Here is a 14,221-nt window from a genome sequence, read left to right as displayed (position 1 = left end):
TTCAGCGCACACTGGCGGCTGAATGACTTCATCTTTATATTCAGATATAAACATGATGAGATACAAGGTTTCATCTCTCAGATATATAAACATGATGAGATACGAGGTTTAATCTCTCAGATATATGAACATGATGATCAGAAAAGGGGTTTCATCTCTCAGATATAAACACAATGAGATACGAGGTTTCATCTCTCACAGATATAAACATGTTGAGATACGAGGTTTCATCTCTCAGATATATAAATGTGATGAGATACGAGGTTTCATCTCTCAAATATATAAACATGATGAGATACGAGGTTTCATCTCTCATATATAAAAATTGAGATACGAGGTTTCATCTCTCAAATATATAAACGTGATGAGATACAAGGTTTCATCTCAGATATATAAACATGATGAGATATGAGGTTTCATCTCTCATATATAAACATGATGAGATACAAGGTTTCATCGCTCAGATATATAAACATGATGAGATACGAGGTTTCATCTCTCATAAACATGATGAGATACAAGGTTTCATCTCTCATATATAAACATGATGAGATACGAGGGTCCATCAGAAGAGCATCGTCACATTTCATCTTCAGAGGGAAATAAAAAGATGTCCAACCTTTTGGAGTTACTCATGCCCTCCTCTAGAATCGTCTTCCTTGGTGTAGTTTCTGTCAGCTGAGCTCCAGGTGGAGAAGTTTAAAGTCCTGGTGAGCAGCAGAAAGTTCAGGATGTGAGAGAGGAGGAGGCGACGGGGACCAGTAGGTCTGCCTCTAGGTCCGGCCTCTCTGAGGACTCTTTGAAAATAAAAGGCACACTGATCCCGCTGCTCCAGACGTGTTTCTGAGGCGGAGCTGCTCCTATCAGACAATTTATACCTGCAGGAAGAGGAGGGGGAGGAGGAAGAGGAGGAGGAGGAGGAAGCGGAGGAGGAAGAGGAAGTGGAGGAAGAGGAGGAGGAGGAGGTAGAGGAAGTGGAGGAAGAGGAGGAGGAGGAGGAGGAGGAGGAGGAAGAGGAAGTGGAGGAAGAGGAAGAGGAGGAAGAGGAGGAGGAGGAGGAAGAGGAGGAAGAGGAGGAAGAGGAAGTGGAGGAAGAGGAAGAGGAGGAGGAGGAGGAGGGAGAGGAAGAGGAAGATTGCAAGAAGAAGGAGGTGGAAGTGAAGGTGAAGGTGGAGGAAAGGAGAATGACTTCCGTGAACAGGGTGTAGCTCTTTCAGTAAACTCAAACTCAGAGACGTTCTTTGGTTTAATAATTTACTCTGAGTTACAGCTGACTCACTGACAGGGGTGTAGACAGGGAGGAGGCGTAGACAGGGGGGCCTACCTGGGGCGCCAATGGAGGGAGGGGCCCCTACATTAGAGAGATGCACATCTCTCTCAGTCAGGAATATAAAGAGAGAATTGGACGAATGATTCAGTCAAAATCCAGAAAGAATCATCACCAAAGGAAGGAGGAAAGGACCCTGAAAACATAATTCCTCGTTCCATCTCTCCTCTGCTTCGTTTCCTCACGTCTCTCGGTGCATCTCTGGTGGGAGAAGCTAAGACACAAGGAAAGGATGCAAGTGAAGGAAACGTGGAGGCAATTTAAGAGACATGAGAAGCTCCCTCTCCTGTTCACAAAGATCTGCTCCTCTCTCCTGTATCTCCTCTCTCCTCTCTCCTCCCTCCACTCTCCTCTCTCCTCCCTCCTCTCTCCTGTGTCTCCTCTTTCCTCTCTCCTGTATCTCCTCTCTCCTCTCTCCTGTATTTCCTTTCTCCTCTCCTCTCTCCTGTATCTCCTCTCTCCTGTATCTCCTCTCCTCTCTCCTCCCTCCTCTCTCCTGTATCTCCTCTCTCCTGTATCTCCTGTCCTCTCTCCTCTCTTCTCTCTCCTCTCTCCTGTATCTCCTCTCTCCTGTATCTCCTCTCTCCTCTCCTCTCTCCTGTATCTCCTCTCTCCTCTCTCATGTATATCCTCTCTCCTGTATCTCCTCTCTCCTCTCTCCTGTATCCCCTCTCTCCTCTCCTCTCTCCTGTATCTCCTCTCTCCTCTCTCCTGTATCCCCTCTCCTGTATCTCCTCTATCCTCTCTCCTGTATCTCCTGTATCTCCTCTCTCTCCCTCTCCCTCTCTCTCTCTCTCTCTCTCTCTCTCTCTCCTCTCCTCTCCTCTCCCCTCCTCTCCTCTCCTCTCCTCTCCTGTTTCCGTTTCCGTTTCCGGTTTCCGGTTTCCGGTGAGTGTGAGTGTGAGTGTGAGTGTGAGTGTGAGTGTGAGTGACGGTGGTGGTGTTGCGAGTGGCGCGGAGATTGAATTGTTTGCTATCCTTTCTACTGTTTTCAAAGTGCACGATCAGGTCAGATTGTTTTCATATTTGTATTGAGTGTTGTTGGCTGTGTAAGACAGATCGTTGGAGGGGTTGGAGGGAGGAATGGCGTCTGCTGAGACGCCACCTCCGACTCTCCGACAGGGAGTTCGGATAGTCCCTCCGAACGGTACTGTCACCGTGGAGGAGGTTCTGTTAGCTGCAGGTGAACAGGTAGGCCATGATAAACTCTTGTATGCATCCCGAATGAACAAGGCTGTGGTTGTTTTTCTGAAGAGTGAGCCTCTTGTGTATCAGCTGATTGAGAGTGGTGTGTTCATTAGGGATTTGTTTGTGCAGGTTTCCCCGTTGTCGGTTCCCTCTACGCGGATCACCGTATCCGGTGTTCCGCCGTTTATTTCTAACAACTTGTTAGAGAACGAACTCCGCAGGTTTGGGAAGTTTGCGAGTGGTTTCAAAACTGTGAGTCTAGGGTGTAAAGATCCCAAACTGAAACATGTCCAATCTTTGCGGCGTCAGGTGTTCATGTTTTTGGATTCGCCCACACAGACTCTGGAGGTTTCCTTTAGAGTGAAACACGGTGACGCTTCTTATATGGTGTATGCGAGCTCGGGACAACTGAAGTGTTTTGAGTGTGGTGATGTGGGACACAAACGTTTTGCGTGTCCGCACAGACAGCAGGAGGCGGCTAGTGCTGCCGCTGACGCGGGCAGCTCTGTTAGTGTGGCACATGTGGCGGGGGCCGCGTCCGCGTCCGCGCTTGGGGCGGAGGCCGCGTCCGCGCCCGTGCCTGGGGCGGAGGCCGCGTCCGCGTCCGCGTCCGTGCCTGGGGCGGAGGCCGCGTCCGCGTCCGCGCTTGGGACGGGGGCCGCGTCCGTGCCCGTGCCTGGGGCGGAGGCCGCGTCCGTGCCTGCGGCAGAGGCCGCGTCCGCGCCTGCGCCTTGTGCTGAGGCCGTGGCTGAGGTAGAGGTGGCTTCGACCAGCTCTCAGGCTACAGAAAAATCACAGACTGTAGATAATGATAAAACTGAAGATTCCACAAGTTCTGCAGTTGTAGATGTTTCATTGAAGGAAGGTAAGACAGTGTGTTGTAGCCAGGCATCATGTGAAGGAGAGGACATGGATGAAGATTATGAGTCAGACAATGCATCCATTGCTGATTTGCCAAATAGTGGCTCTGGTCTTTATTCTTTAGAGTCAATCAATCAATTTATGGATGAAACGTACAACAAATCAGTAAAAATCAGTGACTACTTTAGTGATACTGAAAAGTTCATAAAGTCAGTCAGCATACTGAAAAGACAGGTTGGGTTTGACCTCCTGGACGCGAAAAAACGGTTCCGTCTTAAAAAGCACATCACCGCACTGAGGAAAGTTGGACGTAAGAGTGTGAAGAAGACAAAGAAATGATCATGCATCACAAGGTGTTATTCTTCTTCTACTGCTCCCTGTTTGTGTCTACTTATCTGTTCTTTCTCTCTGATCTTTCTATGAGGAGTCTTAAGATAGGATCTCTTAACATTAATGGTGGGAGGGACAGACAGAAAAGGGGCCTTATCTCTGAGATCTCAACTCAGAAAAACATTGATATCTTGTTTTTACAAGAGACTCATACCACACCATCAGATGAGACAGATTGGGGTTTATGGTGGGAGGGCTCTAACTACCTTAGCCATGGCACCAACTTTAGTGCAGGAGTAGCCATTTTGTTTAGAGCATCTGCAAATGTAAAGATCGTCTCTTGTGCTGAAATTGTAAAGGGAAGGCTTTTAATTGTAAGAGCAGAAATAGAGGACACTGTTTTCTGCTTCACTAATATTTATGCTCCAAATAATGGAGCTGAAAGGGTAGCTTTCTATACCCGCCTCCAAAAGGAGTTAGTGATCTATAATCAGGATCAGATCATTCTTGGTGGTGATTTTAACTGCACACTTGATTTCACCGTGGATAGAATAGGAGAGGAGCCACATCCACATTCATCCCAGACTTTAAACACTGTCATCTCTCACCTGGATTTGTTGGACACATTTAGAGTGAAACATCCACAATCCAGACAGTATACATGGGTCAGGGTTAACAGTAACAGGGTGTGTGCAGCTAGACTGGACAGGGTTTACATCTCCAGAACTCTCAACCCCAGATTAATTCATTGTAATATTCTGCCTGTCGGCTTCACTGATCACCATTTTGTTAGTGTGGAGCTGATTATTTCACCAGGTGAAAGGGCTAAGTCCTTCTGGCATTTTAATAACAAGCTTCTACTGGACAATGTTTTCTGTAAAAACTTTGGGTGTTTTTGGGATCAGTGGCAATTAAGAAAAGTTGAGTTTGATTCTTTGAAGCTTTGGTGGGAGGTTGGTAAAGCTCAGATTCGTGTTTTTTGTCAGCAGTACACGTCACACTCTTCTGCTAGATTAAAAACAGTCATTAAAAATCTTGAGGACAGCATTAAGAACCTTGAGGAGGGGTTAAATGGGAGTGTGGATCCCACCACTGGTACCCTGCTGAAGGAGAAACGTATGGAGTTGAGCTCTTTCCTGCAGGAGAGGGTGAAGGGAGCTCTTGTGCGGAGTCGTTTCCTTCAACTCAAAGACATGGATGCCCCAACGTCTTTCTTTTTCAATCTTGAGAGATCTGTGGCTCAAAAAAAGCTGCTGACTTGTCTGAAACTGCCAGGAGGTCGAATAACAGCTGATCCAAAGGAAATGAGCAGTCACGCCATGCAGTTCTATGAGGATCTGTTTGGAGCAGAGAGTTGCAGCCAGGAGTGTCGCGGGGAGCTCCTGGAGGGTCTCCCTCAGCTCAGTGTGGAGGAGAGGTCTCTTCTGGAAGGGGAGCTGTCTCTGGAGGAGCTCACTGCTGCTGTCACTCAGATGGCAACAGGAAGAGCACCTGGAATAGATGGGTTGTCCACAGACTTTTTTAAGAGGTTCTGGAATATTCTTGGGTCTGACCTGCATAGTGTTTTAATGGAGTGTTGCAGGACCGGGTCTCTTCCTGGTTCTTGTAAGAGAGCAGTTCTTTCCTTGCTCCCCAAGAAAGGTGACCTGGCATTGTTAAAAAACTGGAGGCCGGTTGCTTTGCTTTGTGCGGACTACAAGATCCTCTCCAGAGCTTTATCGAACAGACTAAAGGACGTTCTGGGAAGTGTGGTCCATAAAGACCAGAGTTACTGTGTTCCAGACCGGACAATCATGGATAATGTTTTTCTTATCAGAGATGTCATTGATGTGTGTAAAATCTATAATCTAAATGTTGGCATTGTGTCTCTGGATCAAGAGAAGGCGTTTGACAGGGTGGATCACTCGTATTTGTTTTCTGCACTGAGGTCATTTGGTTTTGGGGATGGTTTTGTGTCATTAGTTGGTTTGTTGTATCAGGATGCACAGTGTTTGGTGAAGATGGGGGCGGGGTTGAGTCGGCCAATCCCTGTACGGCGAGGGATCAGACAAGGTTGTCCCATCTCCGGCCAGCTGTACAGCTTGGCTATTGAGCCCTTGCTGTGCAGGTTGAGGGGCCGGCTCAGCGGGCTTTCTTTGCCCGCGGCCGGTAGCATTGAATGTCCCCCTACAATTTCTGCCTATGCTGATGATGTAAACATCTTCATCTCCAATCAGGGGGACGTTCGGTGTCTGCGGGACACCCTGTCCCTGTATGAAAGGGCAACAGCTGCACGGGTGAACTGGGAAAAAAGTGGTGCCTTATTGGTGGGAGAGTGGAGGGACCAGGCAGTGCCCAGTCTGCCGGGTGGACTTGAGTGGGGGAGGGAGGGGTTGAAGGTGTTGGGGGTTTATTTGGGTACCGAGGGCTTTAAAAGTAAAAACTGGGAGGGAGTTAGGGAGAAAGTGTGCGCTCGGTTGTCTAAATGGAAATGGTTGCTACCCCAGTTGTCGTATAGGGGAAGAGTTCTGGTGGTCAATAACTTGGTTGCCTCGACTCTCTGGCACAGACTTGTGGCTTTGACACCTCCAAGAGGGCTGGTGGAGGACATTCAAAGGGCCATCCTGGACTTCTTCTGGTCAGGCAAACACTGGGTTCAGGCGGCAGTCCTCTACCTGCCGGTGGCTGAAGGGGGACATGGACTTATAGACATTCAGTCAAAAATTGCCTCATTCAGACTCCAGACTGCACAGAGACTCCTTTTCACTTGTGGTCCCAGCTGGATGGACATCGCTCGACTGCTGCTGAGGAGAGCTGGACGGCTGGGGTACACTAAGCAGCTCTTTCTGTTAAAGCTTGAGGAGGTGGATCTCACTGGATTAACATCCTTTTATATGTCTGTAATGCAGGCATGGAAAATGTACACATTCAAAAGGGAAAAAACTGAGAGTCTGGGAATGTGGATCTTTGAGGAACCGTTATTTTTTAATGATTTCATAAGGACTCCAACTTTGCAGTCAGCCAGTCTCCGGGCCAGTTTCAGAGAGGCAGGCTGCACAAAACTGGGTCACCTGGTAAGACTGACCCTGGACGCCCTCAAAGAAAGGACCAATATCACCTCCAGCCGGGTGGTTGAAAGAGTGGTGGAGGAAGTCTTTGCTGCACTTCCAGTAAAACTTGTGACATTTCTAAACATTGAGAATCTGTGTGAGCAGTGGAGTGAAGAGGGCGAATACAGCTTCCCATCTTTGTCTGTTACCCCAGATGTCGGGGAGTGGCAGGAAAGAGGAGGTGGACTGCTGTCCTTTAGTACTCCTGTTCTGGGAAAGTTCCAGGATGCAGGGAAAAAGGCACTCTATCAGTCCTGTGTTAAGGTCCTACATCTTCGTGGTCTGTCGGGAGTGAAAGAGTCGAGGTGGATCGAGTTTTTTGGCCCGGAGGTTTCCCCGAAAGGCAGCTGGCGGTCCCTGTACAAGCTGCCTGTTGAGAAGAGAACAGCAGATCTCCAGTGGAGAGTTGTGCATGGGGTTATAGCCACGAACAGATACAGAGCGCACATTGATCCAGGGGTGGGAGAGGAGTGTTTGTTTTGTTCACTAACTGAAACTTTGTCTCATCTGTTTGTTGAGTGTCCCAGGCTCTCACTCTTGTTTGTCCTTATGAAAAGCTTGTTTGAAGCTCTCGGGGAGGATTTCTCTTATGCAGTGTTTGTTTTTGGGCCAAAGTATTCTGCAAAGAAAAAGACTGTACATACACTGATGAACTTTTTATCTGGCTCGGCTAAGTTGGCCATTTGGCTTACACGCAAGAACCGAGCTCAGGGTACTGGCTGTGTGGAACCGGTGCTGGTTCTGGAGGGACTTTTGAAGGCCAGACTGAAGGTAGAATTTGCCTATTATCAAATGATGGACAATGTGCAAGACTTTAATAGTGTATGGGCTGTGGAAGAAGCTTTGTGCTCTGTGGGTGGGGATGGAGAGCTGATTATTCATTTTTGATGCAGTAAATGTTGTTTTTGTTGATGTTGTGATTTTTGTTGCACTTGTTTTGTTTTATGTTTTATTTTTTATTTATTTATTTATTTCCTTCTCTTGATCTGAGTGATGATGTGACAGTGTTATAATTTTCTCCTGGTAGTGGTAAAATAAAAGGTATTTTGAAAACCAAAACCTCTCTATTCCCTCCTGTTTCTCCTCTCTCCTCTCCTCTCTATTCACTCCTGTTTCTCCTCTCTCCTCTCTCTCTCTCCTCTCCTATCTATTCACTCATGTTTCTCCTCTCTCCTCCTCTGCTCCTGTTTTCTCCTCAGAGAAAAAATAAAAATCGCTTTAGACCTGAGACAAAGCTGCTCTTTGAGTCGGACCTCCGGCTGTTCTTTGAGCAGGAAACAGCAACCCAAACAATCACACACTGTTCACACACACACACACACACACACACACACACACACACACACACACACACACACACAAATGCAACATGCTGTTGCTATGGTTACAGATGAACTCCACTTAACACCTGGCATTTTAGAATAATGACAGTAATACAACTTCAGCCCCCTCCCAACATGAACGGCAACACCTCAGTGCTGTCCCCGTCCTAAACCTGAGAGCAGAATGAGGACCATTTTACCTGTCTTAGCCGGTCTCTGAATCAGACAAACACAACCATATAAGGAGGCCGCAGACTGTGCAGTTTATTCACATCAGAGTGGAAATCACCAAACCAATAAAACCAGGAGCCTCAGTATGAACTCTATGAAAGAAGGCCAGAGGAGGCAGAATGACACTTTGTGAAGGGGTCGTGTTTCAATCGTTTCTGTCTCTGGAGGTCTGATCCTAAATGGTGGGAGAAACTGATCTACCTGGACCTGACTTCAAAGAGAGAGAGAGTGGGAGGGGGGTCTCATTGTCTCGATGTTTTGACACGTTTAGACTTCACTGTAGGAATGTTTGTTCAGTAAGAATATAGTAAGGTGTCTGCAGACAAGGTTATTTAATCTGAAGGTGTCTGCAGACGAGGTTATTTAATCTGAAGGTGTCTGTAGACGAGGTTATTTAATCTGAAGGTGTCTGCAGACGAGGTTATTTAATCTGAAGGTGTCTGCAGACAAGGTTATTTAATCTGAACGTGCAGACGAGGTTATTTAATCTGAAGGTGCCTGTAGACGAGGTTAATTAATCTCACGGTGTCTGTAGACGAGGTTATTTAATCTCACGGTGTCTGTAGACGAGGTTATTTAATCTGAACGTGCAGACGAGTTTATTTAATCTGAAGGTGTCTGCAGACGAGGTTATTTAATCTGAAGGTGTGTGCAGATGAGGTTATGTAATCTGAACGTGCAGACAAGGTTATTTAATCTGAAGTTGTGTGTTGTTTTTTGGCGTGTTTGTTGGCGTTTCTTTTGGCATGTTTGTTAGAGTCTTTGGCGTGTTTGTTGGCGTGTTTGCTGGCATGTTTTTTGGCGTGTTTTTTGGCATGTTTGTTTGGCATGTTTGTTGGCGTGTTTGGCGTGTTTGTTGGCGTGTTTGGTGTGTTTGTTGGCTTGTTTGGCGTGTTTGTTGCTCTGTTTGTTGGCGTGTTTGCCGTGTTTGTTGCCGTATTTGTTGCCGTGTTTGTCGTGTTTGTTGGCTTGTTTGGCGTGTTTGTTGCTGTGTTTGGCGTGTTTGTTGGTGTGTTTGTTGGCGTGTTTGTTGGCGTGTTTGTTGGCATGTTTTGCCTGTTTGTTGGAGTCTTTGTCGTGTTTGTTGGCGTGTTTTTTGCTGTGTTTGTTGGCGTTTCTTTTGGCGTGTTTGTTGGCGTGTTTGTTGGAGTCTTTGGTGTGTTTGTTGGAGTCTTTGGCGTGTTTGTTGGCATGTTTATTGGCGTGTTTGTTGGCGTGTTTGTTGGCGTTTATTTTGCCGTGTTTGTTGGCCTGTTTGTTGGAGTCTTTGGCGTGTTTGATGGAGTCTTTGGCGTGTTTGTTGGAGTCTTTGGCGTGTTTGTTGGCGTGTTGCCGTGCCAGGGTCCATTTGGAAGCGAACTGAGACCACCTCTTCGGCTGGGTCTCACCCGCAATTCACACATACTCTGTGCGCGCCACGGTCCATCAGCACCATGGTCCGTCAGCACCACGGTCCGTCAGCTCCGTCGGACGGCTCGCGTCCATTCACACTGGATTCGTTCCTGGGACATCAGCGCAGCGGAGCACACTCATGACACATCACAGGAGAACTACAAGATCCCGCGGGGATAAAGAGAAAAACATGCAAAAAACATGTTGCTTTGTCTTTCTGAGGATGCATTGTTGTTAATTCGGAGCCTGTTTTGACGTAATGTTGATAAAGTCATGAAAAACACGATCGCGAGTCCGTATATTGTGTTTTATTTTGAAATTGATGCTCTGTGCGTTTACTTGTCTGACTTCCTGTCCGGGCTGTCATATTCTGCCCAGCTTGATGCGAACTTGTAGCGTACTCCGGCGAAAATAGACTCGCTGCGTATATGAAACGGAGCAGAGCGCAGTGCCGTCGGTGGCTCGCACCAGAGACGGACCGCAGCGCACGCTGTGTGAGCACAATAATTGACTAGAGTGGAAGCTAAGTACAACGTAGTGCGCGCACAAAGTATGTGTGAATTAGGCTTCAGACCGATGGTTTGTATTCACGCCTACCCAAAAGATCTGCACGAGTGTTTTCAAGTGAACTACACAAGGTAGGTGTGAAAACACCCTAACTACCTCTGAAGAAGGTACAGAGGGGGGATCAGGGGGGTACAGAGGGGGGATCATTCACCTCCACCACATTCAGATTATGGCTTGTAGCCGTTATCAGCAGCCACATTTTACAACCTCTCTTCCTGCAGGACTCAGGACTGTGGATTAACATCTGGGTTACTTTTTACCAAGAAACAAAGGAACTGATCAATGATTTAAATCTCCCTCTCAGACAGGCTCTGGAAGACAGGATATGATAAACTTTTACAACACCTTGAGTCAACAAGCTAGCGGAAACAGAACACTCTGCTATCTACGAATTGACCCCAAGACATGAACTATGACCGAAACCAGTCTCTGCAAAGTCGTAAAATTGACCATCTGTTGAAGGACTACTGAGGAACTGAATTAAACCACAGCGTTCAATTCTGCATCAAATTAACATTTATGTCTTTCTTCATCTACATATTTGTAATTGTCACATTGAATGTATTATAATCATCTTTTTCAACTCAAAATCTGATTTTCAGAATAGGAATAAGAGTTATATTAGTCTTAATAGGAATTTGACGTGGAGCACTATTGCCATCTAGTGTTAGGATATCCATGAATACGTAACCTTCCTAATTATACATTTAGACGTGTTATAAAGCATACTCTTTGATATTAGCTATAGAAGGTGTTATTTAAAGACACCAATTTCTTTTCCTACTTTATTAATATGTCTTATTAAGAATGCTGACTGTATAACATGTTTTTGTTCACCTACAGGCTGGGATTAACTGAGGATGTTCCCAGATGGTTTGATTTTCATCTCAACATGAATCTGATAGAAATGTTTGTCTAAATATATGACGTGAACCTACATCAACGTGGATCTGATAGAAATAATATCAAAATGAATGTATGGTGACATAAATATGTTTAGATTCTTATTCTTAATCTTAGAGTAAACTCGGTTTAGTTTAAACAATTGTCCTCCGGTCAGAATTGGAGTGACTCTTCTCCTGCAGGCCCCCCTCCTTCGCCCGCAGCTGATAAGTTTTAGTTATAGTTTTTGGTTTGTGAAGTTTAGAGCTTCAGCTCTTGTTCGCTTCTCTTCGGACTTCGGTCCAAATCACTTCTTTTAAGTTTGTGCCGTAGAGACGACTCTCTACCGAACTTTCTTTTTTACGCACAATTTTTGGAAACATCAATTCTGACTCAAGCAAGGTTTTTGAACTTTCTTCTCTAAAGTCTTTGCTCTTCAATTTTGAACGCCAATTCCTTAGTTTGGATTCATTGAGATGGCCATCCGGTTAATCTGAATTGGAAATCGACATATCAAAAGACTCTTTAATATTTTTCCTGTTGGATCCTCTTGAAGCTTCTGAGACGACGGCTGAACCGATGTACAATCTCCATCCCAGCTGCACACTCTGACCAAGGTGTCAAGGCATCTAATCTGGCCTGTGGACCTCTCTGGGCCTGAAAAGAACCACTTGCCAGAGATTGAAACGCGGGACCAGCCGGCGGAGTTCACTTGAACACATCTCACAGTAAGACTGCTGGTGGCAAGGGGTGTTGGAAGATTAAGTCTTGAGTCGTGTCTATTTCCAAATGCCCTCCTTTAAATCCAAATAGAATCCCAAAATTCCTTCATCAACTTTTTCTTTTTTGACCATTTTCTGATTTAGTCATTCAAACAATATCGCGTCTTATCTCATTACTAAATATATAATGTCACCATACATTATTATTGCATTATCCTGATCATAATAATCATATTCTTTATCTGTTTCATCTATACCTCATTGTTTACCCCTTTTTATATTACATTTTACACATAAATTCAGGACTTTGTCTGTGTTTTCTTGTTTAACATTTCCAGAACTTACTTCTTTCAAGATATGAAACTGACTGATTAATTAATTAACTTATACCATTAAAGTTATTTTCTTCCTTTAAACAGGAAGTGGTGCCCCTTCTTAAATCCGAGGTTAAATAAAGAAATAACATCTTAATAATTTAATTACGCTACAGGCTTGAAACAGCGGTCTGAACAGGCAAAGAGTCCACAATGGAGGGACTCAGTGAGTTTTTGCCTCAGGACCCAACAGACTCTAGAACCACCATCATGTCCATGAAACTCAGTCACAGGTAATCGGACCTGTAACAGCTGGAATACATGTCCGAGTGTTGGTACCAGTCAAACACAATCAGGGCCCTGAAACCAGTGGACTGAAGTGAACTCTGTGTGAGCGAGCAGAGAACAGAGCATTTGTTCTCCTGACTGCAGAACCCAGAGTCATTAACCTGCTGAAACAGGAAGTGTTAACATCGCTGTCAAAATACCTGCAAACTGAAGCTCCTTCAAAAGACCTTTTCATACAGGCACTCCTCCAAATCCCAGTTTAACCAGGTACGCTGGCATGGGACTGTCTGAGTGAAAACATGCAGCTCAGTTTCAGGACTTTAGAGTAACGGTTTCAATGGTAACTGGACTTTATTTTAAAGGGACAGTGCACATTAATCAACATTCATTATGCCAGAGTTAGCCAAAAGGCTCGTTTCCATCCAGAACAGGCTCCATTAAAGGAGGCGGTAACACTTTATAATAACCATCATCTATAAAGGGTGAATAAGGGTAAATAGATAGTTAATTAACCATTAGTTAATAGTTATTTACTGTGAACAAACAATGAAATTATAGTTAATAATGTTTGCTAATGATTTGTAATGCTATAATTTATGTTATGTTAACAGTTTATTGATGCACACATTATAACATTTCATACACTTTATAAAGTGTTTGTTAATGATGACCAAATGATTTATAAACCTTTAAGAGATAGTTTATAAAACATCTATAAACATTACAGAGACACATGGACCAGATATTTGTTCATGGTTTGTAAATATCTTTTAACATTATTTGGATGGTTATTATAAAGTTGGAGCTGAAGATTGTAATCCCTTATTAATACTTTTTAAAGCATCTTTAAATATGTTTTAGATAAATAATTAATATTTTATCAATGATTAATTATTGGTTTATTAACCATCTACAATCATTATCCATGCACAACAATAACAGTATTGAAAACACTATATTTTACAAACTTTTAAATTAATGTTGACTAGAAGGACACCATCGGAGGACTCGGGGAATCGCACCAAGGACCTGCTAAGAGATCCCCTGATTGTGATAGAGTGGAACAAATGGCTGGGTAAAAAACACTATAATGGTTCTTTAGGACGCCTGCTTGATGATATTGCTAAGTGTAGCCCAGGTTTAACTATGACACAATCTTTTAGCCTTCGCTCAGGCTACGCCTTCTTACTCCCGCGTTCGCTCTTTTGCCACTGTAACATGAGCATGAGAGCTGCATTTACCCACTTGGTGAGAGGAGAAATCATATTTAATGAAATCGAACTAATTCTAAATTGATATTGCTGTACCTGAATCCACCGTCATCACGGAGCTAAGGCAGTGAATTCAACTTCAGTGGTGAGTTGTTTTTATGTAGACTGTTTGGCTAGCATTTATGCTAGTTAGCACTAATGGGTATGGTCATGTTAAGGTGCTAACTGTTCAAAGCTAATGTGAGATTGTGGTATTTAAATGCTTATATGGTCATCAGCCACAATAAAGCTAGCATGATACCAGAGGTGTAAAGTAATGAATTACATTTACTCGCGTTACTGTAATTGAATAGTTTTTTGGTGTACTTACTACTTTTGAAGTCGTTTTTAAAATCTGTACTTTTATTTTTACTTAAGTAGGTTTCCTGTTAAGTATTGTAATTCACTACATTTTAAATCACATCTGTTACTGAGTAGCCAGCCGGCCGCCCAGCCGG

This window comes from Labrus bergylta, chromosome 3 (genome assembly GCF_963930695.1).
Source record: "Labrus bergylta chromosome 3, fLabBer1.1, whole genome shotgun sequence".
Taxonomy (NCBI): Eukaryota; Metazoa; Chordata; class Actinopteri; order Labriformes; family Labridae; genus Labrus; species Labrus bergylta.
The sequence above is the reverse complement of the archived record's forward strand: the minus strand, read 5'-3'. Positions refer to the sequence as shown.